The following is a 5,959-nucleotide window of genomic DNA, read 5'->3' as shown; positions in this document are numbered from 1 at the left end:
TTTTCGCTTTCACAACGAAACACACAGCGTCTTCACAACATGGCGGCGGCGGTGGCAGCAACAATAAAGTTACTCCTTCTTTCTTTGCGTGAACATTTGGGCGGTGTTATGCAAATCTTCCCACACAGTGACGTAGACATGTGGGGGGGGGTGTTAGAACGAGGCGTTTTAGAAGGGCGTGGACGAGTCTTAACTTTAATAAAGAATGTCTCTTTGGGTTTGAGACTTTAGTCTTTGCAACTTTAGGGATCTTATCTATTCACGAACAGCTTGTAACACTCCAAAGAGAAAGGAAAACTTGAAATCGCATCATATGACCCCTTTAAACAAATACTAAACCCTAACCCTGACCCGTTAACCCTAGCATTACTGTTCGGATTCATACATGATTTTTCTTAAGTCCAAATTTTTCTTGATGGTTGACTGTGATTGAGTTGACCAGTTAACTGCAGAGAAAGGGTTTGTGCTTACCTGGTTGGGGGGGAAAAAATCATGCAGTATGTTCAAGGCTGGTTGCCAGATTGTAATCACACTACATATAAGTATCAGGTATGGCTACTTTTATGGCTATAACCCTTGAACAGAATGAGTTATTTTCTTAAGCTTTGGTACACCCAAGGAATGGTTCACTTTGAGAATACCTGAAAGAGTTGATGGGGCTTAGCCACTTGTTGGCACTAATATGGTGCTAAAACTGTGGGACTGTTTGTCCAATCAGTTTGAAATTTATGTAGTATTGTTTATAAAATATAGCCACTGTCAACAAATTCAGTTGATTATCAATAGTTGACAAAATGTGGTGGGCCTGTTTGATTTATGGTTTCAGGGAGCTGGATAAAATGTTTAAAACATTTAATCGAAGAGAGGTGCTACTATGTTACATGTCTGTAAGTAGATATATATTCCACAGTGTTTGATATTGAGACAAAGCAATTCCATCACTTGATGGGCCCCCTCATGCCAAACAAGAACTATTGGTGTTCCTCATATCATTTCAATTTTCTTTTTAAATATGGAATTCCAGTAAAAATAAGGCCCTACAGTAAATGTCAATTATTAATTCTTGCAGCTTTATTTTAATCTGATCAGACTGGAATTTCTCCAAATTCACATGCCCAGACCAGAAAAGGCAGGAAAATAGAGGCCACCAAGAGGCCTGTGGCAACTTCAAACAAACAGCAGTTCTCCATGACAGATGTTTGAAATTATACACATCACAACAACGTCCCACCCATTTCATTAACATAGAAGAAAGCTTTTGTTGAAACATACTACTTCCTGGCTGGAATTTTCCCAGTGACGTGAGATTTTCAATTTGATTTACTGAAACGTTGAAACTGTGCGATGAGACCTGGGCCCATATTCACAAAACATTTTATCTTGCCACTAAGAGTTCTCCTAAATAGCAGTGAAAATTTTTAGCGAAGAGTGTTCTCTTTAAACCTATTCACAAAGCTGCTGAGACAAATATTTTACCAAGGAATAGAGAGAAGTCGTAAGCTAAGAGAAAGGGGTGGGGTTGACCTCGTTGCTATGGATGAGTCAGCATGCTTGCTAACTATGCACACAGTGATTGACTGATAGGGGAGGGGTCTCTGTCAGAGATATATTTATAGAAATACTGTAGAGCGCAATATTATTTTCAAATAAATATTCATATTCAAATAAAAGGTAAAAAAAAAAAAAAAAAAGTTAATTGCCACATTCAAATAAAGATTTTAAGATGCGTCACTAATTAAAGTACAGTCATGGCCAAAAGTATTGGCAGTGACAAATTTTGTTTTGTAGATTATTTTTCCACGTTCCTATGGTATACTGAAAAACAATGAAAAGCTTATACGTTTTAAGGCTTTTATTGGCAAAAAAATAAAATGAGTCAATATTTACAGTGTTGACCCTTGTTCTTCATAACCTCTGCAATTCGCTCTGGCATGCTGGATATTAAACACAGGACTCATGATAGCGTTCACCTTTTCTTCTCCGAACAATCGATTTTCCAGATGTCCCAAACAGTCGGAAGGGAGCTTCATCAGAGAAAATATCTTTGCACCAGTCTTCTGCTGTCCAATCCTTGTACTTCCTGCAGAATTTTTTCTGGTTTTTCTTGGAGAGAAGTGGTTTCTTTGCTGCCCTTCTTGACACCAGGCTGTTATCCAAAAGTATTTGCCTCACTGTGCGTGCAGATGCTCTCACACCAACCTGCTGCCATTCCTGAGCAAGCTCTGCACTGGTGGTGACACGATTCCTCAGGAGGAGACGGTCCTGGCGCTTGCTGGACACTCTGGGATGTCCTGAAGACTTCTTCACTGCAGTTGAACTTCTCTCCTTGAAGTTCTTGATGATCCAGTAAATGGTTATTTCAGGTGCAATATTCTTTGTAGCAATTTTCTTGCATGTAAGGCCATTTTGATGCAAAGCAATGATGGCTGCACGTCTTTCTTTGGAGGTAACCATTGCTAACAAGAACACAATGATTGGAAGCGCTTCTTCCATCCTTTTATAGCAATCAGTCTGCTCTTACAATCTAATTAGTGTGATAGTGATTTTACCTGACTAGTACTCATTCACACTTTCACATGTGCTGCTGATATGATTAGTCAATTAATGTTAGCTGGTCATTTTGTGTCAGGATCAAAAAAACAGTGAAATTAGTTTTTTTGTGAAAAGTTCATTTTTTTGGCCACTGAAGCTTTTAGCAATTATTTAAAATGCATCTGATCTGATCACACAATAATCTAGAAACAATGTGAATGAATGAACACCACAACAGCTTAAGCAGCAAACTTTGCGAAACACAAAATTTGTCACTGCCAAAACTTTTGGCCATGACTGTATATGTTCAGCTAATTGCCAGCCTCTTACATGTATGCTTCTCATAAACAATTAGCGGATATGCATGTAAACAGCCTTTTAATGAACAAAGTAGAATAATCATGGCTGATAGTAATACATGCAAACAAAAAAAAACAATCTTGATGCAAGAACAGCTGTTACTTCTTGCCCAACTGGTTAATGAAATCAAGGATATAATCAAAGAAAATTTGGAGTTGGGATAACCTCCAAAACCAAAGGCAATACCTTTTTAAAAGCTCATTATCATCAAATGTTTCTAAAATGTTTACATTCCGAGGCAGATTGCCAGCAACAGCCATTTTAGGATAGTTTGTGGCTTGGGGTGTGTTCCACTCCACTTTTAGACACGCACTCGCGAACTTCCCTAAGCACTTCCCCTCGGGGGAATCCCCGCTGCCATTTTGAAGTGTGTTCCACTTTGTGAAGTGGACGAGGTAAGTTTATATGGACAGATCCTCGACCCCTCGATTTTGACCGAGCGAGCGAGTCGGCTTCATATGCACACTTCAGGCAGCTCCATAGACCACAATGCAACACGATTGTGACGTCATCGCATATCGCGTTTAATTTATCCCCACCCCAAACAACTCTATAATATATAAATGATTTTTTTAACATTTATAACAGCCCAAACATACCTATATACATATAGAATGCTGCACCAAACAAATTCATTAGGGAAAAAATTTAAACAATAAACCAACCCCATAGCTGATTCTAAGTGTTCAAGGGCTTAGGACATTTCAGTTCAGCCCATTCCAAGGGTTCCGCCAGAAGTGGGCACTCATGCAACGTAATCAATGACGTACATCCGAGTAAACGAGATGGAGGGAAGTTTGCGAGTGAAGGGTATAAAAAAACGGACTGGAACGCAGCCCTGGTCTTAGTGACTTAGGAGTCCTCTTCACTACTAACATTTCACAGATTTAGGGGCTTGTTTTAGTACTAAAATGCTTTGAGAAATACTCTTACAGCTAAAATGTATGAGCTACTTTTAGCCTTAAGATGTTTAGTGAATACAGGCCCAGACTTTTAAAAATGTCCATGTCTTGAAGGTAAGCTCTACATTGCTTGATTTGGTTTTGTGAAAAGAATGTTGGTGGCAGCTTATGTCTTAGGGATGTTTCTTTTTTGCAAAGATGGAAGACTGGAAAATGGTTGGGGCAAAGCACAGAAAAATCCTGGTGCTGCATTGCATAAAAACACCAGAAAATAAACAGAAACGTTCATCTTCTAAATTCCAACTTGGAGTTTGAGCATTACTGTAAAAGAACAATTATTTTTTTAAGAAGACCAACAATTCAAAAGGATTGAATAAATTTGTTTCCGACTTTTAATGGATTCTCTTTTTTTCTGGCCATTGTGTGGCAAATATTACATAATATGGTTGAATTAAGAAACAGAAATAGTAAAAAATATTAAATATTTATAGGTACTATAAATAACTATCAAAAATTTTCAAAGATACAGCAGTAAAAATAAGCAACAATCTTACACTAATTATTCTCAGAGTTTGCACAGCAATACGGCAGGAAAAACCAAGCATTATTAGAGGTTTTAACGCTTAAGAAATTCTGTTCGGCACATGAAACAGTGCCTAAAACCCCTCTTAACTGTGGCAGCAACATCAATATGGCAACACACACCAATGTTCAATAAACAATTAAATATATTAGTAACAAGAATCACAATAAGCAATTAATCTGCTAAATAACATCTGCCAAGTTCATTAGCCAAAATCAGCAAATCATTTACGGTTGCCAAGCAACTTGGCATATTAATATAATATTGAATTTGTGCCGTTTGTTGGTGAGCACATTAGCGATTTCAAAAGTGCTTTTAACATGGCTTATCCAGTCAGATTTTATAGCAGGAAATACCCATTTCTGAAATGGGATTTAATGGCATTGGCCGAACAATATGCAACTATGTCTAGACCTCATCAAACCGCTAATGGAGATGTCTTTGAGCCATGATTTTTTTTCCACCAATAATGTTGCCTGTTCTTTAAAAAAAGAAAACACTGAGACTCCAGTAATCCACACCAAACATTTCTCAAACAGATTTTAATTCACAACTCGATAACAGTAACTAAAGATACAACACTGACATTTACAGCTTTTGAGTGTCACAGATTCAACTGGATGAAAATAAAAACTGATTAACAGGAAACCAAATTCTGCTTGTATTTTGCATGTGAATGAAAGTTTATTTTTAAATGAAACCCATATGTTGGTTAACTCAAAACTTAAATTTATAACAATTTTTAAATGTTTGCCTTGTGGCGCCAATAAACTGCTGCATTGCCATCTTCTACTTTAGTTTGAATGAGACCTTCTGAACCAAAGGCCTTAATTCTCCCATATCTCTTCCTCCTTTTGCACAAAAAGCAAGCATTCATCCTGTTGTGCCTTAAAATGATTGCTCTATGCAGATGAATCATCCTCAACAAATGAATCCTGGTGAGGCAATGACCTTAAAAAAACACCTTGAGCAAGATTTAACAGACAACATGAATGAATTTTTCCTTTTCCAATTTGCTACCTTCAGATGTTGCCTTAATTAGTGATGGATCAAAACCATCCTATTGAAGATCAGTTTGTAATTTACAGAATTTGGTTAAATGTGTAGAAGATGACATGGACCAACCAACTTATGGATGTATGGAATGAACAATATTAACTGCAAGATTAATGACAACATTTTTGTATTCAAGTGTTTGAGGTACGTTCAATCAATGGACAAGCAAGTCCACTTCTTGACAGGATGCTGAGAACTCAGAAAATGAAGCATTTTTTTTTGCAATTATTTGTGGTCATGGCACCAACAAAACTAAGGAAACAAAAAAACAGGGTTGGCACATTAAAAGAAACATTGGAGGAATTTTTGAGAAGTGGAGTGCAGAAAGAAACAAGTACATCAAGAAGGAAAAAGTACAAAGATTCAGTTAAATTTCACTCTTCTCAAAGTATAAGGCCATTTATTTTGCCCTGAAATTAAATTAATATGCAAAAGTGCCCCCAATTTGAACATGTTAAGAGTCTAAACAAAAATATCATACGCAGTCAATGCCGGCAGACTAACATATTACAAAAAAAAAAAAAAA

Source organism: Sinocyclocheilus rhinocerous, unplaced genomic scaffold (assembly GCF_001515625.1).
Source record: "Sinocyclocheilus rhinocerous isolate Xijiao unplaced genomic scaffold, SAMN03320098_v1.1 scaffold3027, whole genome shotgun sequence".
Classification (NCBI taxonomy): domain Eukaryota; kingdom Metazoa; phylum Chordata; class Actinopteri; order Cypriniformes; family Cyprinidae; genus Sinocyclocheilus; species Sinocyclocheilus rhinocerous.
The sequence above is the reverse complement of the archived record's forward strand: the minus strand, read 5'-3'. Positions refer to the sequence as shown.